The 23720-nt window shown below is 40.4% G+C and overlaps 1 pseudogene across 1 annotated transcript in view; it reads right to left on the reverse strand.

Moving 5' to 3' along the window:
- The window catches only part of LOC309978963 (centrosomal protein of 78 kDa-like), a 29833-nt pseudogene extending 11316 nt beyond the window's left edge, over positions 1-18517 (reverse strand). Inside the window, exons 1-9 of the transcript in view lie at positions 18401-18517; positions 18098-18357; positions 14582-14754; positions 14419-14490; positions 13253-13356; positions 11037-11211; positions 4794-4929; positions 3559-3604; positions 2012-2142 (exon numbers count right to left, since the gene is read on the reverse strand). The product of the transcript in view is annotated as a centrosomal protein of 78 kDa-like (transcript). The remainder of the gene's footprint in view (positions 1-2011; positions 2143-3558; positions 3605-4793; positions 4930-11036; positions 11212-13252; positions 13357-14418; positions 14491-14581; positions 14755-18097; positions 18358-18400) is intronic.
- Between the last annotated feature and the right edge of the window lie 5203 nt (positions 18518-23720).

Genomic DNA, 23720 nt, shown 5'->3' on the forward strand with positions numbered 1-23720 from the left:
TTTTCCATTGTGTCTTTCTTTTTTATATACTGAGAAATTTGTTAAATTCCTACTGAATTTATTTCAGCAACCATATTTTCATTTCCAAGAGACCTCTCTTGCTTTCTGACCATTCTCTTTTTAACTAACACCCTAATCTTATTTTATAGCTTTTTTACAGCTCTTTTTAAACCTCTCTCAGGATACTAATTAGGGTTTTTTCTTAAATTATTTTGTTCCCTAAATTGTCCCTTGTCCTACTAGGATACGTTTTCACTCTTTTTCCCCCTCTCACGTTGGAAGCTTTACTCAACTATCACGCAAATGACAGTTATTTTCTATTTAAGAATGAGTGCAGAAAGCTCCCTGAAGTCAACGATTGATTGGTTTCTTATGCAGGAAAAAGCGGGGAGTAACTGTAATAGGATCTCCCCCAAACACAATTTTCTAGGGTGTAAAAACTCACACTAGCTGCCCTAGTTCTTGCCTGTTTCACTGGTTTCAAAATGAAATCATCTCATCTCAGGAGTGTGAGGGCGGGGCTGGGAGTCCACTCCTCCAAACACAACCCTTCAATGAGCTCCCCTATTTCAGTCACACTTTTAACTAACTCCACCCTCTCTCCTACATGCGCATCTGAGCATGGGCCTACTTCTGCAGGTGGGGTCAGAATCCTCCTCAGTTGCAGGTGGTCGCTGTGCATATTCTAGGTGATGCTTTTCCTCTGTCCTACTGCTTCAGTTTCACACTCTCCTACTTGTCCTCCGTCTTTCAAAACTATGTTGAAATCTCTTGATTCTTGTGGGCTTATATACTTAAACACTTTGATACCATCATTGTAGTGTCTTGTGAAAACGGAGAAGAGCTACAAGGGTTCTCAGTACCTTCTGAATCTGCTATTCTGTGGTCCAGTGTTTAAACTTCTTGGTCTTCCCCAGTGTCTATCATTGCTTTTAGAAATACAATCTCCTGGTCTATTCGTGAAGGAAATGAATACATCACATCTAAAATGACAAGGAAGGCGGGTTAGATGCTCTAGGGTCTTGTCGTACTCTGCCATTTACTAATAAACCACTACGTGCTACAAATTGTAGGTGCTCATTTATAAAACGAAAGGGGGTAACCCTACACGAACTATAGATTTCTCCTACTCTAACATTTCATAATTTTCTAAGTTCTTTTCTTAAAATTTCTCTATATTATCATTAATTTTAATTAAAAAAATAAAAATCTAACTTTCTCTTTTGAAAATCAAAGAGTAATTCCCATAGTCCTACAATAATGGGATAATTAGTTCTGAAACCTGTCAAGTTTCATGTTTCATATGAAAAGAAAATCACATTAAATAATTTTTAAAAATTAAACATGAACTCTGTAGCACAAAGACAAGGTCCCCCCAAATGGTGTTCCTTTATTTACTAGAAATGTTCAGCTCTGCATTAAAGCTGAAAAAAAAAGAAATATATTATTTTTGAGGTACAAATATTTCTTATGAAAATCAATTTTTCTTTTCTGTCCATACAAACAAAAATATGGAATGGCATTAGAGGTCAGGTTTAGTTGGTAATAGAATGTAGCTTCTTGATATTTTTTATTTTAGGAAAGGAGAATATCAACATCAAAACTTTTTTTTTACTTTTATTTAAAATGAGGCCATATTTTCCTCTTATAAAAACAGAGTTCAGCTAGAACTGTCAATTTCCTCATCTGTAAAACAAGAACACTGAATCAGCTGACTATATTCATTCAGAACTCAATTTCTTTATCGTATGATCACTAAGGTTCTCCCTAAATCTAATATACTAAGGTTCTAAGGAAAGGAAAATATATTACTAACGACATGTTTTGATTTTTATTTCTTAGAGTTCAAATGTCCACCATTCACCTTGGTCTAAGCTTAAGGAACCATTCAAGGGGATACAATGCAGATGGGAGGGGAAAACAGAACCCTCACACAAGCTGTGGCGTGTTGCAATCAGGCTTCCATTTGAAAAAGAATCTTCTCTATAGCTTTAAAGTGATAACTTTGTACCTGCAGTGCTTCTTGTTTCAAACGGATTTTCTCTGGCTCTTCCTGAACACTTTCTGAGGAATCATCGACCTCTTCGATTTCTGAGGAGGAAGGACTCTCTACTGTCACAGTCACAGGAAATTCTGATGGACCTGAGTGTCTGAAGAAGAAGATAGGAAATCACAGAGTTGTTACACTAAAGTGCAAAGAAAGAGACAAGATTGTAAAAAAAGATAACACAAGCCAGATCCAAATATCCAAATATTAGAGAACATTTAACAAAAGTGATCTGAGGTATCATTATTTATAAATGTCTCTCACTGCTCCTTAGTCTAAAACAGGCAATGACTAAGTAAAATTACAGGAACTTATTTTTGCTATGTTACTGTCCAGACCTCTGTTGTACATGGTTAGGATTAGTAATGGGAATTGCCCATATTATTTTATTAAGTTTCTTTCACAGAAGCCAAGTGAAGAGCCAAGGTAAACATTTTTTCTCAGATCAACTTTATACTGCAAATGAAAAATTTATTCTTCACCATCAGACACAAACAGTCTGGAAGAAAATGTAGTTTTTCAGAGGAAAATACATCAGTAAAGGGACCGATGAATAATCAGAAAGTCAACATATCTAAGCTGGGAATAACAGACATTAGAATTTTAAAAAAGAAATCACATACACATACACAACTAAAACTAACCCATCAAAAATTTCATCTTCTCACCACACTTAAGCCAAAACTAGGGTAACAGTAATACAATTCTCCCATCAAGATTCACTGCCACTGCAATGTTGTTCAATAGGACAGTTCCAAACATTTAAAACCTTACCTGGCCACAACCCCATAAAAGTCTACAGATCATAAAGAAGTGTGCTGGGATTATATAACCACGCAGAAGACATGTCACTAGGACATCATTTTGACAACAAGCAGCAAACCCTGCAGCACAGGAAAACCGTAACAGGAGAACGAGGTGCTCTCTGGGCGTGCAAGGGCAGGACTGACACCCAAGATGCTCTTCTCTCAACCTCAGCAGTGGTGCCTTTCACAGAGCAACTATGCAGTCTCCCAGAACCACTGGGAAGGAGAATCTGATACTGACAGTATTAGCTTGCCATGAGGCCATAAGCGAGGGAATGTGTGTGGCCTTGGTGAGAGAGCAGAGGTTTGGGAGATGTTGCTTTATATTGGCTTTCAGATCAGGAATTTGTATATATAGCCCGCAAACAACGTTTCTTGAAAACATGTGAACATTCTTCAGTATGAGAGCTCCATGTGAGGGGGTCAGAAATGGCACTCAAGTTCGTTTCACTGGGTAACAGCTGATTTGCGGACTGGAAAACAGGCTTCCTTGTTTACAGGCATAACCACAAGGCTGCCAGTTGTGTGCCAAATCCACACAACTACACAGTTGCATTGGGAGAGCGACCAAACATGTTTTACATGGATTTATTTCAGAGAGGGAAATGCTTCTTGTAAGGCTCTGTCAGTTTAAAAAGCAAGGAGAATGACCATCCACCTTTCCCAATTCAAGTCCTATATATCATAAATATGATAGCTAAACACCAGCAACTGATTACATATATCACGAGCTTTGATGAATGGAAAGCCCCTAAAAAGATATCAACAAAACGAAGTTAGATCTTCATGTAAATACATCACCAGTTAAACCCAGTTAATACAACTATTTAGTATTATGTACAGTATCCACACAGAATTGTGTATAAAAATAAATAAGCTCAAAACAAGGACCTGGAGGGCTCTGCTGTGGAGAAAACTGAACAGAATTCAGGTGACTGGCTCGGTAATAACTCTCTGAACTGCTGAGAGGCCCCTTCAGTTCCTATGTTCAGGATGCTTGAGATTTCAGTCTCACTTCTTTAAATGGTGATATTAATCATTCTCTAATTTACCACCCTGTGTGAGGAGGATGGACGTGAGATTAAGTGTCTCAGGAAGAAGATAGGAAACCACAAAGTTGCTAAACTCAAGTGCAAAGACTGGGGATTCAACACTATAGTTTATGCAACAGCAATTCACATTACCATTTGCAAAACAGTAGTCGGTTGTCCAATGGGGATTATAAACATCCATTTAACATGAGCAACTGAACAGATATTTTACACAGTAACTACTTCAAGTACTATTTAAAATCAATTCTCTTTGTTTTCTTAAGCAATTGTTAATCCCCAATTTCGTGAGTACTACCAAGTCAGTCACTTGAAAATCATCTAGAGCAATCTATTTCACTTAGCAAGCCTAAAGCTATAGTTCAACCATTTTATTTACTGTTCTGTGACAAAAATTACTATGAACAGCTATCCCCTGGATAAGAAATCAGGTAAAGCTAGTTTGACTCACTAAATCTGATTTACTGAGTTAATAAGCCAGTTGTTTTAGAATAGGTCTAATGCATAATTTTCATCCATTCTGTATTAAACTATTTCCCCTGTCTAAAATGTCTTTTTGCCCATTCGTACATATCCAAATTCCTACTTCTGTGCTGTAGGGCTTCACGCAACTACACCTGCCTTTAATGAAACTTTTCTCACATGCACAATTGGTGATAATTTTAGTCTCCTCAAGACTCCCACGGGGTTAGCTCTGTTGTGACACTTGAGAAACAACTTGAAACTCCCAATTACTTTTTGTTTTTCTTCCTTAAAGGGCTCATTGGGCAGAAGCCATGTGTGAGTTATCTTTTTTCCTCTATAGAAAGCACCAGAGACCGCTCACATAACAGAAGTTCCAAAATAAAGACTCTGAATGATTGAAAAAGACAGGGAATGCAAACACGTTACCTGTTGCTTTTTGCATGTTCTGCAGTACGCCACGGCTGGAAACCAGACACACCAGGTGGTAGAGGTTCAGGACCATAACATTCTTTACCAGCAGAGTGTTTCCTTCCATTACTTACAGGTTGCTTTGTGGCCAAGCCTATGTTTGACAAAGCATGAAAAGAAGGAATCAAGATGCACCAAAGGTCTACAGAGCAACTGTCACATGTGTACACTTTGAAAGGAATCAAACAGGCACTTGACAATGATGCCAAGGCCATTAAAAAGAGGATCGTTTTGTACAAAGGTTTTACATAAGCCAGCATTTTTAAAAAATATAAGTTCTCTACAGTAACAAGTTATTTTAACTAAAACAAAAGTATTGAGATGTGCAGAAATGCAAAAATAAATTTTTAAAATAATCCCGAAGTATGATACATTTTATGTATTATGCAGAAACACTCAAGTTTACTGAATCTTAGAACACCTTTGGCATTTCTGAATCTCAAGGACACAGAAACACAGATACACCCATGACTTCTGCCAAACAGAATCTTCAGAATTAGACCAAAATTTCAATTTAAGATGAATTTTTCTATGTAAAAACAATAAAAGTTATAAGGCTGCAAGTTGCTGGGTGGTAGGTGAATCAATGTTACTCTCCTATAAGCCTGTCAACCTTCACTGCTCCTTTGATTTCATACAGAAATCACCCAAAAAAACAAATGAAACCCACTGGATAAAAGAGTGAAATGTGGAGACTTATCCTATATTTCAGTAGTAAAGAGGCAAGTATCTTTATATGAAATATTTGGTTGCAAAAACTAGACCTACGTGTTAATATTTTATTTAGAACAAGCCACATATTAAAATTCACATTTAAATATTTAATTTGAATTTACTGAAAACAAACATCATAGGTTAAAATGGTTATATTTATCCTTCAAAGCTACTATATTTTGTGTTATTTTATTTATTTATTTTAATAGATCTTTATTGGAGTATAATTGCTTCACAATTCTGTGTTAGTTCCTGTTACACAACAAAGCAAATCAGCCATATGCATACACATGTCCCCATATCCCCTCCCTCTTGAGCCTCCCTCCCACCCTCCCTATCCCACCCCTCTAGGCCATCGCAAAGCACTGAGCTGATCTCCCTGTGCTATGCTGTTGCTTTCTACTATAGTTTAGCAGCATTAGGATGCAGGGTAAAATGGAGTGTATGTGGTTATATAGGACAAATATTTCATAGAGTGTAGCTTATTGATAATCACCACACGATCCTGTGTGATTTACATGCCTCTTAAAAATATATAGGCGCTCAGTTCATTTTGTGCTATTTTGTTGTGTTTTTTAACTTAATTACGGTCAAAAGAAATGTTTGTATGCATGTGGTTTGTATGTGTATACCCTTCCTTTACTTTCAGAAACGAATGCAAATACATTTGTATTAAAAGTTTTTTAAATTACACTTTTCTTGTTAGGAGATAAAAAAAATTTCTAATAAAAGTTCCCATCTGTTTTTAGGCATACATCATGACAATATAAATGTGACAGAATTCACACCATTATTTCACCCTACACTCACCAGGATCTAGGTATATACCCAGATACTGATTGGCTTACCTCTGTGTCTCCAAATAACTGAGGCAAATAGAAAAAAAAAAGCCCAAGAAATAAAATTACTCTTAAAATAGCTCAATGAGTTTGTACATTGCAGTTATATTTCCACTTTGTTTCATCATGCTAAATAAAAAAAAACGTTTAACTGTGTTCTTCTCATTCCATGATGCCCTATTATATACCACCAGGTACTAATTTTACAGAATTCCTAATATACATGCTTTATTAATATATATATTTCCATTTCTAATATCATAGCAAAAGTCAACTTAGCTATTTTAAGAATACTGTACACGATATAAATTTTTAATAATAATATCTAATTAGTGTGATACCACAAATCTTAACTTCTTTGTATGTACTATTTGATTATTAAAATATCACTCTCTTGAAATAACAATTGGCAGACAATCATAAGCTTTTTTTTGACTTCATAAACACTCTTAACAACTTATTTAATACACTATTGTCCAAGCAAGTTGATTAACAGAGAATCAAAAACATACATCTTTAAGTAGGAAAAAAAAGCTGTATTTATGAAGATGTTTACAATAGTTTATTTTAGGTTATTTCCAATTGTTCACCAATTTAAAAAATTGACCAACTCAATGAAACCTTGTGAATACAATGTTAAAAAGTATAACTATGAATCACAGAATTTAAATTTAGTATGAAAAGATAAGAATGGCAAATTATATTGAAGTTATGTGGAATTATGTTTATAGACAGCAGGAAGAGAAAATAAAAATGTAAATATTGCTAGATAGGATAATGCAATTAGAGGTGGTCTTTTAAATTTTTCATTTTTATGCTAATACAATACCTTTATAAAACCCAAAAATCTTCAAACAACACATTTTAAAAAAATTGTGGTAAACTACACAAAACAGAAAATTTATCATTTTAACCATTTTAAAGTGAACCGTTCAGTGATATTAAGTCAACAAATTTTTAAAACTTTCAGAGGGAACCTGAATAAAAGATGAGTTGTCCATTGGTGATTTTAATGTATCCGGTATATAACTAAAGTCACCACAAAACTCTTTCTGGGAAATTGGCAGATCATAAACATAAAATATTTATTTTGCTTTATATCAAACCTTATTGTTTTGCTGTTTCAAAGTTCAAATTTACTCACAAGAAAGAGTCAGTTTCATATTAGATTTGGTTTCACAAATGCTGCTCCTGCTATTCATTCTTATCACCAAAAGAAAAAAGACTATTTGTGACTAACGATAGTATGTTCCAGAAAATAAAAAGTTAAAAGGTTTTCAATCTGCATTTCTGGGAACCTAAATTAAAGCATCACACAACATTTTCAAAAACAGAAAAGCCATTTGATTTGACTAAAAACTTAGTTTTAAGATGGCAGAAAGTACCTTGATAATTTTCTTTTAAGAAAGAAAGAAAAACAAGCCATTAAAGAGAAATTCTTCTGAGCGAACTGAAACATGTTATGTATGTCTGACTTGGCACTCCTTCCTTTTTTGATAATTGCTTTCATCACAGAATGATCTAAAGTAAAATGAATTGAAGTTAGAGTAATTATTTCCCAATGAGTGGCTATTTCCATTTAAAACCAAAAGCCAACTAATTATTGCTTTTCCCATAAATTTAAATATGAAATCTACATTATGTAATTATACCCTTAATACCCCTTTGTGTATTCTAATTTCTTCCTCAGAAACCTAAGATGCCATCTTGCAGACTGCCCACAATGGCTACTATTTTGGCAGCAACAAAGGTCAACTTTAAGCATTTTGCATCTAAAGTGGCTTTGGATACCTTTGGATAGAAAGTACAGTCTGAGCACTGTCCAGACACTTAGATACCTAAAGGGCATCTAAGATAACAAATCAAAGTCCTGATATTCCCTCAAAAGTTGCTCCTCCCATCAGCCCCCTTTTTCTAAGTGGTACCACCCAGTTGCACACATAATCATCAACGACTTGTCTCCTTGTTACTATTCCCTTCATACCTCACAACTAATCTATCTGCAGGTCTTGTTAGCTACACCCTGAAAACACAACCTGAATTCAACCACTTTTCACTTGCTGCAAACTTCCAACCTAACCTAGGCCATAAACATCTCTTATTTGGACCCCTGTGATAGTCTCCTAACTGGTCTCCCTGTTTCTCTTCTTTATCCTCCCAAGTCCATTCTCTATACCAGGTCACCTTATTCAGATACTATTTGGATCATGCCTTTTTCCAGTTCGAAACCCTCTACTCATTTAGAATAATCCACATCTTTACTCTGGCCTTCAAGACTTTACAAGAGCAGACCCCTGGCTAGCTCCTTGACCTCATGTCACACCACATTCTTCTTCACTCAGTACTCTGCCCAGATTGGCCTTCTTGCTTTTCCTTAAATGCTCCACCCACCTACATGCCTGCATACTCATTGCCCCCTTGTCCTGGAATGTGCTTACCCCAGATCTTCCATGGCTTGCTCCTCTCTTCATTCAGGTCTCCGTTCAAATGCCACTTCTCCAGTGAAGCTGGCCCCTAACTAACCTGTCCAATGGAGTCCTACCTGCCCCCCTCACTCTTCTTACATTTAGATATTTTTGCACTTCCTACTCTCTAAAATTATATTACTTATCTCTTTACTAATTTCTATCTGAACTCCTTCACTAAAATGTAAGCTCCATGAGGGCAAGACTTTTGTCTGTCTGGTTCACTGCTTTATCAGTAGTGCCTAAACCCGTATCTGGCACACAGAAGGTATTAAAAACATTACTTGTGAAACTGACAAATGAATAAAGTACTCCTTGCAAGAATTCAGAGGTTGCACAAGAAGCAAATAATGCTCTTGGTGGAAGCAGGCTTAGTATCTAGGTTCACCTCTATTCGGAGTAGAGATAAGAACAATTTACAAGTATAAATCACTTTAATCAGTGAATTATCTGCTCAAACCATAAGGGAAGTACAACATTAGAAAAGTACTGTTTTCTAGGATACAAACAATTAACAAATTCAAACAACGTGTGTATAGAGAATACACACTAAAAACCTATCATGAAAAGTATGATGGTCAAGAACTCTCGCAGTAAAAGGTCAGACAAAAACGAGAACAAATGATCATGAATTCTAGTAGTTCTGGGGCTGAACAACCTACTCATTTAATCAAAAGGGATCATCGCAAAAGCACAGGTATTTAAAAATATTACATGAAAGGAAACTATCATGAGTCATTTAAGTGTTGAGTGGACCATCACATTAAAATAACTAGAGTCTTTCAACGCCCCATGACATACAGAAATAGCAAGTCAGACATATGGATCTAACAGCATATGATACAACCCTTACAAACTGTCACTACAGAAGAAGGGACGCCCGGTGTAATTAACCAACTAGCCAAATGAATACAAACAGCCAGTAAAACTCACCAGTAAATCAAATGAATACAAAATAAAACAAAATGTGGTTATTCTCCTATCAGATTAAGCCAAGATTCTGTAAGAGAAGTCTTTAAAATGTCTATACCCTTTTGATCCAAAAGAAATAGTCAGAGATATAGGTAAGGATATATATCAGAGTACTTTTTGTAACTGAAAAACTGGACATACCTTTTATACAAAATCGGATAAGCTATGTGCACTGTGGCATATTCATATAATGGAACACTGAAGGGTCACAAAAAAAATGATGCAGTAAGGCTTCCCTGGTGGCGCACTGGTTGAGAGTCCGTCTGCTGATGCAGGGGACACGGGTTCGTGCCCTGGTCCAGGAAGATCCCACATGCCGCGGAGCGGCTGGGCCCGTGAGCCATTCCCGCTGAGCCTGCGCATCCGGAGCCTGTGCTCCGCAACAGGAGAGGCCACAACAGTGAGAGGCCCGCGTACCACAAAAAAAAAAAAAAAGATGCAAATTTACTGACTTGCTAAGATGGTCATACTGAATTAACTGAAAAAAGTTATAAAATTTGGAGTAATCCCACTTGCATAAAAAAGGGAGAGGTACTCATTTTTGTAGTCTTACAGTTTTTTAAAAGTGCTACCAGCCAGTGTTTGTGAGAGGCAGGCTTCATTCACATCCACTCTTGGGGTGGACTACAAATTGGCATAGCCTTTCTGGGTGGTTATTTGGCAATGTGTATGAAAAGTCTTAAAAATATGTCACACTTAGTCATTCCACTTGTAGTACCTTATTCTACAGAAGTAAGCCCGATGGACACAGAGATGTATATACAACGTATTCACATTGTTTCTGACATGGAAAAGCAAACTGTCTCAATCTAATTGCAAAGAACTGATTATAGGACATCAATATGATGGAACACTACATGATACCTCATTAAATGAAAAAAGCAGGAATATGAAATAGCAAGTATACTACAATTCTATTTTTGTAATCCCTAAGTGTACAAATATATTTATAGAAAACAATAAAAAGACTGAGAATATATACACCAAAATGAACAGTGATTATGTCTGGGTGTTAAATTTATAGGTAATTTTTCTCTTGTTACTCTGTATTTTCTGTAAAGAATATATGTAACTCTTAGAGAAAGTTTAAAAGCAACATAAAAGCTATCAGAAAAATGAGGCCTTAAAAAAAGTCCTATCACAACAGTATCATGCCAAAAGCTAAGCATATATTACATTAAAAATTCAGTATTTTCAATTTAAGAATTTACCTCCAAGCCATAAATCCTCACTAAGAGATTCTGCAAAAGCACGAGCACCCAGGTCACCAACGAGCTTGTTGCAGTTCAGAGCGATGCACCTCAAACCAGGCATACAGTCAAGATCAGGTCTCCTGTAACGAAGACTCTCAGCCCAGGTTTCTTCATGCCTTCTGATAGTCTGATACTTCAAAGATTTAATGGGACGAAATTAAGATGTTTCAATAAGGAAACAGGATGTGCCTACTGAGTATGGCTTATTATGTCAGAGATTTACACACACACATATCACGCATATATGCCAGGAGAATCAAGCTGAGAAATTAAACAGTCAGTTCTGCTTTACGAGTCCAGTGACCCACATTCTAGTCGGTCAGTGATTAGATTCCAGCCACTGGATGACCTGTTTTTGAACAGTTATGTAAAGTTGGATAACTCAATTACAGTCTAAGAATTATTTTCCTTATCTTCTAAGTCAGGGAATTGATTCTAAATTCTATCATTGCTGAGGCTCTAAATTTCATCATTCTGTCCTCCAATGGTCTCCAAACACCTGACTGGGCAACCCATAAGAAAACTTTTTAATATGCATCTTATTTTTTAACAAATTATATACACAAAGTTCTATACATATAATTTAGGTACATTATAAACTACACAGATATTTTTAAATGATACAAAGCTAAATAGGTTCTAATACTTTCTTTTCCTAACTCCTAAGGCATTATTGAATTTTATTTATTTTTAAAAAGTATTTATTTATTTATTTGTTTCTTTGTTTGGCTGTGCCGGGTCTTTAGTTGCGGCCTGCCGGATCTTTTACTTATTGCATGTGGGATCTAGTTCCTTGAGCAGGGATCGAACACACGCCCCCTGCATTGGGAGCGCAGTGTTAACTGCTGGACCGCCAGGGAAGTCCCAGGCATTATTTTTAAAACTATATTTACAAAATGGATCTTACATGCTACCTAGGGTGTGGACACAAACCTCAGAGGCCTGGACTATGCACAGCCAGTTTGATGTGCCTTGGGAAGATAATGGTTTGACATTTAACCACAAGTCTTGTCTTAAAGACATTCAATTCTTTATATTCATAAAATCAATTTTGGTAACAGGGAACACTGACTTTAAATCAAAAAAGTCTTGTTACATTCTTGAAAACATAAAAGACTCAAAGTGCCTTTGACACTCTAAAAGCAAAATCATTAGTGTCATTTTCCTATTAACAATGGCTTATAAAAGCTCCAAGCAGAAATAACAGCAATCACTTACACAGTGCTTAGTATGTGCCAAGCACTATTTATACAAATGAGTTCATTTAAACCTCACAACGAGGCATAGACGTTAAGTGATTTGTCCATGGTCACTAGCTATGAAAAGGGAGAAAGGGAATTTGAACCTAGACCATTTGGCTTTGGCACCCAAGTTCTTGACTGTTCTCTACCCGAGGGGTCAATGGACTTGCCCTGTATAGGCTCAAAGAATTTTTCAATTTCTAAAATCTAAATTTAAACATTTCCAGCTTTGTGGGCTATACAGTTTCTGTTGCAACTACTCAACCCCACTGGCGTAGGCTGAAAGTAGCCATAGCTACCATGTAAACAATGGGTTCCACTATGTTCCAAAAAACTTTACAAAATCTTTACAAAATCAGGCGACGGGCCGGATCTGGCCCACCAGCCATAGTTTACCTATCCCTGATCTGCACCACCAAACTATTAAAAAGACTTCATGTCAAATTATTAAATAACTTAGGCCTCAATACAGTAATTATAACCACTGTAAAGTTGTTAAGGCATTAGTTTAAAAACTGTATTTACAAGTTGCCGATGTAGTGATGTTTATTAGTTTATAAACTACAGCAGCTAATAGACACTTGATTCATTTAAATCTTGAAGACTATAATTTAGTCTTGAAGACTAAATTAAATCTTGAAGACTATTATAAACTATAATAGTTTCTTCACAGCATCACAATCAATGTTTTCAGTAACTAAAAATACATAGAAGTATTATTATGTATTATATATTAAATCTCCTATTTCTAAAATTAAGTGGACTATCTTTACTAAATGGTAGAATCCCAAACTGAAAACTGGTCTTATTCTTTCAACAAAACGAAAGATGCACTCACAGGTATCAAAAGACAAAAATTAACTGCCATCTGTGTCAATGTATTAATGTGCTTCAATCACATATGTTTTCATGAAAGTTTAAACATAAAATCACCTTTAAGATCCTGGCCACGTAATCTGCTCCCTGCCATGTCAGATTATACCCCGTGAAGTTTACTGTCTTAAGAGTGATAGAGTTCTTTACACCTTGCCAAATAACTAAAAGGAAAAAAAAAACCCACACACACAGTAAGATGAAGAGCCTATACGTTTGTCAATCTTGACTTATTTGCTTTTCTTGAGTCAATTGGAGGTTTACAGCCACATTCTTAAAATCATTAACTACAATCTTCCCAAACAGGTAATTGATGAACTGATGCATTCTAAAGCTTGTCAGTAACAAAGTTATTCCAGTTTATAGCAACAGTTTAATTCTAGTTAGTACTAAAACTGAATACACTGGATACTGCAAACTTTCTTACCAACCACTCAGTAAAGTACTACATACTTTTGAGACAAAGGAAAAAAAAGAAAAACCTAAAAAGCATAAGACTCTTCCGATTTTCAGTTCCAATGATACATGCCAACCTTGATGATCAATCAGCGATTTAAATGTCAACTATAAACCCAGTATTTTATTAGCTGCTATGCAGTATACTAGAGCAATAGAAGAGGGAGGACCTCAAACCCTTTGTTTCCTCAAATTGAAAGGCAGGCTTCCTTACCCCTTCAGACCACTAATGGATACAGGGAATGTACACTAATGTTTCAGGACCCCAATCAAGAATCACCTGCTTTGTGATTAGGTCCATCATACACCCTCACCAACACCACTGAGTTTGCTGCTCCTACGGGACGTTACATATATTTCCTATTTGAACACATACCACAGTGCATTATAATTATGATTGCAGATAGATGTTCTAACAATTTAAAGAGAATGATGACTTTTTTGCTCTTTACATCTTGCTATTTCCCGTCCCATAATATTTCTTGAAGAGAAACCATAAAAATATAAAGAAACACAAAAAACAGGAAATATATAAAACGTGTGGTTTGTGGCTTAACACAAACTTAAGTAAGATTAATTCTGACAGTATCCAGCATGACAAACTTCCATGGTACAAATGAAAATGGACCAAGGTTTGAGCAGGTACAGGAGACAATCCACGCATGCACAACACCAAGAAAAGGTAGACAGGAAAAGGTAGACAGACATGGTGTGTAGGAAATCACGAGACCAGTCCGATGGGAAGAGACTTAAACAAGACTGAAACTCACTTTCGAAACCTCCGTCTCCAACTGGACAATTCGCAAGACACAGGTTCACCAAAGTGGCCAAATATTCAATCCCTTTAATGGGGAGGAACAGTTTAAAATTTTATTGCTTTAGTTTGCCCCAAAAGCAACTATCAAAGGTTGGCAGGACACAATGAAGGCTTACTTTTGTTAACATAGTTAAGTCTCTCTCTCTCAGAACTAGCCCACTTAGCTCCAGGCTCCTTAGCGCACCCGATGCACTTATACAGCCTTCATGAGCTTTACACAACTGGAAGGTCACATCTTTATTTCTTACCGCAGGAACACGACTTCTGTAAACTTCATTTCTGTCACAACCTAAAGCAAAAATATTGTAAAATGAGTGGTTTAAACCATACATTTTATCATCATTAAAAAGCACCTAAATAAAAAGAAAAAAAGCATCTGCTCTGTGCTAAGGATTAGAAACGACTCCTGCCCTTAAAGCCTTCATTAAGGAGGAAGATGTATAAACTCAAAATTTCAATCACATGAGATAAATAAACATAACCTTTATGCACAGAGGTGCCTATGGAGGCAAAAAGTTATATCTAAGTGACAGCTTCATGAGAACCCTGAAGTAGAATCTAGAAAGATGAGGCTATGCAGAGTTGGAGTAGGAGGTGCATTAACTGCAGAGGGAACATCTGTGAAAAGACACTCAAGCCTGACTCCTGCTGGGCACTGTAAATACTTCAGGTGGGGACGACTAAAGGCCAGGGGTCCAAGTGTGAGAAGAGACACAAAGGAAAATAGAGATGCTGGCAGAAGCAAGCCTGGGAGAGAGCATGGCTTTTATCCCACAGGTGACGAGGCCTGGGACTACCACTAGCTGAGTAAGGGTGCCTCCGCTGATTAGAAAAAGGCGCCCCGCTGCTGAAGGACCAATTAGACAAAGGGAGTGATCCCAGAAAGTTCCCCTTCCTCAGGGCCAAAGAACGCCATGACGGGGCTTCCCTGGTGGCGCAGTGGTTGAGAGTCCGCCTGCCGATGCAGGGGACACGGGTTCGTGCCCCGGTCCAGGAAGATCCCCCATGCCACGGAGCGGCTAGGTCCGTGAGCCATGGCCGCTGAGCCTGCGCGTGCGGAGCCTATGCTCCGCAACGGGAGAGGCCACAACAGTGAGAGGCCCGCGTACCGCAAAAAAAAAAAAAAAAAAGAGCCCCATGAGGCTTGGCCCAGCACAGTTCAGACTACACGCCTCTAGTCAGGGCAAACGCTGCGTGGCTAGTATGCACTAACTCTGTGTGGGCAAGCCATTAGCAGCATTATTTTAAGCATAGCTTTTTATGTTACAAGATCACTGAACCCGAGTAGGCAGATGAACTTAGAGGAGCTAAGCCTAGGAGCTGCGAAACCACCCAGGAGTTTCTGCCATAGTCTGGGCAAAATGTAATATGGATGAAGAAGCAAATTTAAGAGGAGGCCAAAATCTACAAGCTAGCCCCACTGGATGCAAGACATAAAGGAAGTTCAGTGAAGGAACTCTGAAGAGAATGGGCTCAACAATAAATTTTTGTTACATTCAATGTAAAATATGTGGCAAAATTAAGTACAGTGGCCTTTAAGGTCCCTTCCAGCTCTAATTTCTTTTGATTTCTAACTTATTACTCTGCTTAAGTAAAGTCCCTTCAGAGGTACAGAACAGTTCTTACACCTGAATGGGATGCAAAGAATAATCTGACTTCTGTTCACCAGGGGATGACTTGAACTGTCTTTGCAGGAGAGAGAACAGATGGTGTGAACCCCAGATCCTAGTAAAGGGCCAGGCACACGATAAGTATTCAGCTTTTCGAAAACAAACGATCATTTCCTTTCCTAGATCTTCACACCCTTCCTCTGCTGGCTACTTTCTCTCAGCTTATAAACATCCTCAAATATACCCACTTAAAAAACTCTCAGACCTATGACTCTTTGGATGTTCTTGTGGATAACCTAAGTCTCTCCCATGCCTTCAAACACCTGTCCTTCCAGAAAGCCCAGATCTGTATCTTGGGCCCAGACCTGGCCCCTCTACCAGGCCCCTCTAAAGCACTGAAGATCAAGTAAGATCCTCTCCCCACCTCCAATCCCTCGCTACTGTGCTCTATATCTCACAAAAAGATGCAGCTGTAAACTGTCACCCACACTTGCTGCCCTCCCTTTTCTAACTGGTCACCAGGCCTCACCCATTCTCTCTCAGATCTGCAAAATCCAGTCCCACCTTTTATAACTTAAGTGGGACCCTTTGATTACAATTCACGCTGCACCCAATCAACTGCCTTCCACATGGAGGTCCCAGTGAGCCTCTAAACCAGAATTCCATTTCACTGTTCTTTGGTGTTTCCCACAGCCTTCAGGATAAACATCCAAACTCCTGACATGACAAACAAGGCCCCTTTCTGTGGGGCCCCACTAGGTTTCCAGTATCGACTCTCATTGCTTTCCCAAACCCTGAGTTCCAGTCCTGTACCTGAGTTTTGCCATATTTTTTTATATTTCTCAAACTTTGACACACACTGCTCCCTCCTGCCACCCCAGGAGCTTCTACATATCCTTAGAAAGGATGGCACCTCCTCCAAGAGCCTACCCTGAACTTTCCCTTCCAAGATTCTGTGCTCTGCAAAGGGGAAAGATGGCGGGGAGGGATACATTAGGAGTTTGGGAATAACATATACACACGACTATATATAAAATAGATAATCAACAAGGACCTACTGCATAGCACAGGGAACTCTACTCCGTATCCTGTAACAAACTGTACGGGAAAAGAATCTGAAAAGGAATGGATATATGTATAACTGAATCACTTTGCTGTACACCTGAAACTAACACAATATTGTAAATCAACTATACTCCAATATAAAATAAAAATTAAATTAAAGAAAAAAGAGATTCTATGCTTTGTAGCACCAGAACTCACTTCTTCCAGAACACTGACTACTGTGCTTGTGTTTACTTGCCACCCAGTAGAAGGGGAGCTTACCTAGGGCAGAAGCGTCGTCTCCAGCAGCCCTTGGTTCTGACAACTCATTCAAGTACCAGGATACTTTACACACATAACCTGCTTAATTAATTCTAAGAACCCACAGAAAGAGTGGTTTTTAATGTCATTTTACAAGTGTGGGGATTGTAGCGCAAAAGAAACCTGCCCAGGCCACAGAGAGCATAAGCCCTGGAATTCAAACCCTAAGCTGCCTTCACACTGGTGCTCTTTCCACTATAGGATACTATTGAAAAAAATTTCTTTTTCCTGAGCCCTGTTTGAATGGAAAGGAAATGAAGCTGGGATATATCAATTTCCTAATCGCTTTGTTCTGTACCAGGCAAAGTCATTCAACACACCAGGTAACATCTGTGCAACCATTAACGACGCTCCAAACTGTGCTAAGTGTTCTACATTGTAGAGTCTACAAGCATTAACAGAGTGAGACCTTGTAACCTCCACAGAGAGTGGGTCCTGTTAAGCCCATGCTACAGATGAGAACACTGAGACCTAGAAGCCTTAAAGCACTCGGCCGGGGTCACCGAGCTGGCAGGGGTCCTAAGCCGCACGCCCCGTCTAGTGCACGCACACCCGGGCACTGGACACCGGTTCTAGTGCCCACCCTCCACCTTGCACCATCTAAAACCCCGCTTCTCAGCGCCCACATGAGGGCCCCTGGAAGCGGGAACTACAAACCTGTCTCGCCAAGCCGTGGCGGGAAGAAACTCTGGATACAGATCACGGGCAGAGGGTGCTCAAGAGCGGCGTCCAGTCAACCCCACGGAGGCGGTCGGCGTTGAAGTCCAGCAGCCCTCCCGCAGGGAAGCGCGAACGGCGGGCAGAGGCAGCGAGTCCTGCAGCGCACACAGCTCCTCACAGCGCCAGAAGTCGGCCACGCTGTCGCGGCGCAAGTTCACCGAGTGATCATGGCCGGAGCGTGGCCTCGGGGACGCTGGCTGCGGACACGATGCCCACAGCCGCCTGGCGGTCCATGCTCGCCTCCCGGCCCCTCGGGCGCCCACCGCCCGGCGGTTGCGGCGCCGCAGCGTGGGCAGGACCCACGTAGCAGGCGGAAGATGCAGGGCCACGGGCCCCAGCTACGCCGGCCCCCTCCATGCCACGACCCCGTGACCCCGCATCGCCGGCTGTTGGCGCCGGCCTCAACGCCCCGCGAGACGCGGCGCGGCGGTTTAAACGTCCGGGCGGGCCCTTGGGGGCGGGGCTCGAGGACGTCAGCGCACGCCCTGTGCGCCAGCACGCAGCCCCGCCTCCCAAGGGGACCCGGCTTGAGGAGCTGTGGTGGAAACTTCAAGACTAGGACGGCGCGAAAGGTAGGAGGTGTGGAGAATTTGGGGTTTCGAAAACGCGTTTGCTGACTGATCCAAACAAAAGTGAGACATGATTGTATCAGCGCATTTTAAAAGTAAACTCCCACTAAGTGTCTGTGCTCGCGCCGCCCAGGAGAGAGTGTGCACTTCGTGAGGGACACAGGAAAGGCTGAGTGAACGTTTGCCTGTGGTCCGTTACCTGGTGCGCGGGTGTGTGAATTTCTGCGGAGAGCCCTTAATTTCTGTAGTTTCTGCTGACTTGACACGGTGGTTGGTAAACGGTGACGTGTTCCGTGCATTCAGGACATGATCGTGGTTACTAATAATCACTTTGTTTATTTATTTGTACCGACAACTCCGAGAATTTACTACTGAATATCCACTTTACAGAGGAGAAACTGAGGCGTAGGAAGTGAAGTGACTGAGTGAGAGGAAGGACTCAGACGATTGGTGTCAGTAAATTAACCCTGCAAGGAGGCCGTTAGACCGCAGTGGCTCTAGCGATGCGGCTGCTTACGTAAACCAACCAAAATCTAAGCCTGTCAACGCCTCAGGGTGACGAAAACCGCTGAGGACAACCAGTCACAAACCACCAACTAGGCGTTAAAGCCATAGCAAATCAGTCATTTCCTTGCTTTGCTTCTGCCCTTTTAAAATAAACATCTCTGCAGCTCCTGTGGCTGGAGTGCTCCTCACCTCTTCCGCTTTGTGGTGCCTGAATTGAATCTATTTTTGCGCACATAAAGTGTTAAAACTTTAAATATGCCTCAGTTTGTCTTCCAAGATTGGCCGTAGAAGTTGGATTTGTGTCCAGTTTCTAGAACAGTGGTCGTCCTCTGGTCAGGCCTTAGGCGTTACGTGTACAACGTTCCTCTTCTACCACCACCTTCTGGATGCCTCCACCCACTACCAGCTCCCACGCATCAGATCCCCTAGATGTGGTCAGCAGTGGCTTTTACATGCAGCGTGCTCACATTATAACATCGCAGACACTCCCGTGTCCTCCAGCCACTGTGTGAAGTGAAACATTACCATTCCTGTTGAAGAGTCCCTGGTGTGACCACTTTCCCAAACACAGCCACTCCCCAGCTGACCCTGGACTGTTTTTTCTTTGGGGTCTGTTTTTCTTCAGATGATTTTCTAGTAATTTACACAAATATGTGAATCTGGATAAACTAATATATTTTACTCTCAATTTCAGGTTGCATCCTTTGCTCTCCAGCAATCATTGGAGTGCTGTTTTCAATATGTCCACGCAGGGATTCAAAATAACAAAAATGCTTTTGAAAAATAATGTCGTAGGTTGACAGAGTGGTTTATAAATTATAGCATACGCTTATGCACTTAATTCTTCCTCACAACCCTGCTTATCATGGCTGGAATTGCTGCTACCCCTGTGGGGTCAGCTGTGGGATGGCTGTAGCCGGGCCGGGGGACTGACGGGGCCACATGCCTCTTATGTCCCAGCTAGTAACTGGGGCTTGTGCTCATGGGGGTATCAGGGCTCCGAGAGGGAGAGTAGAAGCATCGTGGGACCTATTTCTGAGCTGGCACACCATCGTTTCTGCTGCCTTCTATTGGCCATGGCAAGTCACCTAACTTTAAGGGTGGGGAAATCAACTCTGCCATTGACGGGAGAAGTTGGAATGTTACATTACAAAGAGTGAGGACACAAGGAGTCAACCTGGAGCCATTTTTGCAATTTGGGATGGCGCTTGTTGCCTTCCTCGAGGAGGACGTCCAAAACCATTTTTCAAACATCTCAGGTTCCTATAAATCTCCACCTCTGGTTTGGTGACCCATAAAAATTCCCAGTCAGTTTTGGTGAGGGGACACTTGGTGACAGTGTTGTCTTTCGAAATGAGTAGTTCCATTACCGACAACCCTTTGCTCCCCATACATTATTTATAAGGTTTCCCTGTTTGTATGTGCAAACTATTTGTGTGTATATTTGGAGAAATACATTGTACAGACCTCTTTTTTATTTCTTCCACACACCCTAGAGATGTCATAGAGGCAGTAAATATGTCCAACTTTTTGAGAAATTGGAACAATCAAGACTTACCTGTATGGAATGCTGTTAATGATGTCAATTCCCGCGACAGTACCTTTCATCTGACACACTTAGGGACTGTTAACAGATTAAAAGCAGTAAAAGACGCGGATAGAGAGAATTTTCATTATCTTGTGCTCTGAAATCTTGGATTTTCATTGGTTTCAATGGGCCTGAAAATGTATTTTTCTTAGTAGGGACATAGAAGCCTCTAGCGGTATTCTTAATAAATCAAGGTGAGTTATAAGCAATCATCTGATGGAGGGTAAATGAAGCACACTCCAGTTGAACAAAAATACAATATAAAAGTCTTACCATGGAAGAAAATCTTTATATGATCTTTTATAAAAAAAACTTCAAGAAAAATAAAGACATGGCACCATATTCAGTTTAAAGTCAGTGACTTGTAAGCAAGGCAAAGCAAAGACAGTCTGATTAAGGCCGTTGCATTGTTCTGGCATGTTTTAGGTCTCACCCATTTCTGTGGCCTTTTTAGAACCTAAGCTTCTAGGGCACAGAGAACTTCATCTTGAGGTAGGGCTGAGCAAATGCACGGAGCATTTCTCAATAAGTAGGCATTAAATTCTAAGTCCAGAAGGGGCCTTGACATGCCCTCTCTTTACCGCTTGGTAGAACTGTTTTAACCATCCCCAGAAAACAGATTTTTTTCTTTAAATCTCAAAATTCAGAGATTCCACAATCAGAAGTTACTTCTCATATTGCCTTGTGGCCTACTGTGGACATCTGTCGAATGGTGTGAACTCTGCGTGGGGAGTCTGGCCTACCCTCCAGGCCCACGGTTTGGGCTGTGGTGGTGCCATGCTGTGCTCAGGGGCCTTCTTTTTTGGAAGTCTGGGCTCCAGTGAGCCTTGGTCATGTTCTTTTATGGAACCTTGGGTGCTAGACCACTCTGACCCTCAGTCTCATTTGCAGGTTCTGGGGAGGATTAAATGAGCTCATGGGATATCCAGGTGACTGAGGCAGAGTCGGCTCGGGATGAATCTTTGCTTCGTTTTCATTAGCTGCGGAGAAGACGATGACAGCTTGGTGCCTCTCCAACTTTAATATGGGTATGCCTCTCTTGGGGATCTTGTTAAATGCAGGCTTGTATTCAGTAGTTCTGGGTGGGGCCTGGATTCTGTGCTTCTAACAAGCTCCTAGGTGAGGGTGACGCTGAGGGCAAGGGTTTGGCACCTGTGTTTCTCCCTTTCTGGAAGAGCAGGATGTCTGCCCCACCCCCACCCCGAGAGGAGAAAACATCCGCAATGTGACTACTAGGAACCAGCTTCCCTCACATGCAAGGGTCCTGTACCACTGCTCCCAACCATTCCGTCTGAGGCGCAGCAAGCCAAAACACTGAAATGCTGAGGTTTGCAGCAAAGAGGAGGTTTATTCACAGGGCAGCCAAGCGAGGACGTGACGTGACAATAGGTCTCAAATCCGCCTCCCCAAAGGCAAGGGGCTTTGGGTATCTGTGGGATAAAGAATAAAGAAGCAGGGCAGTATGAGGCATGGGGAGCATGAGGAAAGGTGATTGGAAAAACGTGTGCTCATCATTGTTCTGAGCTGGCCTAACTAGGCTACAGGCCTCAGCACATTCTCAGGCTGGAGTTTTCGGCCCTCTGATGGCAGGAGGTCAAAAGGCACTTGCCCGGGTGGAAGATCGGTGGTCCTCTCCACTCTAAACCAGCTCAGCCTAACCAGGCACAGCTGATTCCAAGTTCCTGGAGGATCACGGGGCAAACATCTTATTGCTTATGCTACATGCTACTTGGAGGACGTGCAGGTGTTCAAGCTACCTTGATGAGTGAAGACCGGGATTTGACTAATCATGACACCTTGTTTCACCTCCAGGCGAGCAGAAGAGAGCTGTAGGCTGAGTCTGGCTCCTAGCACCTGGAATTGGAGGCAGGTGGTTTAAAAACGGGCTTTCCCACCCTCTGTGTGATATAAGGTAGATAGACTATTGAACCTTCCTGTGCCTGTTTCTCCACAAGCAGCATGGGGACACTCAGAGTCCCTCTCTTGGGGGCTGTTATGGGGGTTCAGTGAGATATAGATGCATGCACGGGCACACGGGAGACACCCAGTGTGTGTTCCCTTCGTGCTTATTTTTATTAGGACACCAGTATTGTTAGAACATTTCTGGTTTGGACAACAAATTAGATAGGTGGTCATTGCTATAGTTTATGCGAGAGCAATTCACATTGCCATTTGCAAAAAAGTAGTTGGTTGTCCAGTGGGGATTATAAACATCCGTTTAACATGAGCTACTGAACAGATAGTTCACACAGTAAGTACTTTATTTAAAATCAATTCTCTTTGTTTTCTTAAGCAATTGTTAACCCCCAATTTCGTGAGTACTACCAAGTAAGTCACTTGAAAATCATCTAGAGCAATCTATTTCACTTAGCAAGCCTAAAGCTATAGTTCAACCATTTTATTGACTGTTCTATGACAAAAATTACTCTAAACAGCTATTCCCTGGATAAGTAATCAGCTAAAGCTAGTTTGACTGACTAAATCGATTTACTGAGTTAATAAGCCAGTTGTTTTAGAATAGGTCGAATTCATATTTCTCATCCATTCTGCATTAAACTGTTTCCCATTCGTACATACCCACATTCCTACTTCTGTGCTGTAGGGCTTGGCTGAACTACACCTGCCTTCAGTGAAACTTTTCTCTCCTGCACAATTGGAGATAATTTTAGTCTCGTGACTCCCACGGGGTTACCTCTGTTGTGACACTTGACCCTTTGGTGGCATATTTTATTTGAAAAAGCCTTCCGTTACTCCGGGCACGTCAAACAGTAAATGCTTTCTCTTCGTAAACCTGCATAACAATTTTCTGAACTCTTCTGCTCTGGGCAAGATTCATCAGTACACCAGGCAAACATAGTGAAAGAGGAGACAGTACTTGTGTTGCATTCAATTGGGT

The sequence above is a fragment of the Leucopleurus acutus genome, assembly GCF_964270905.1.
Source record: "Leucopleurus acutus genome assembly, contig: HAP1_SCAFFOLD_479, whole genome shotgun sequence".
NCBI lineage: Eukaryota > Metazoa > Chordata > Mammalia > Artiodactyla > Delphinidae > Leucopleurus > Leucopleurus acutus.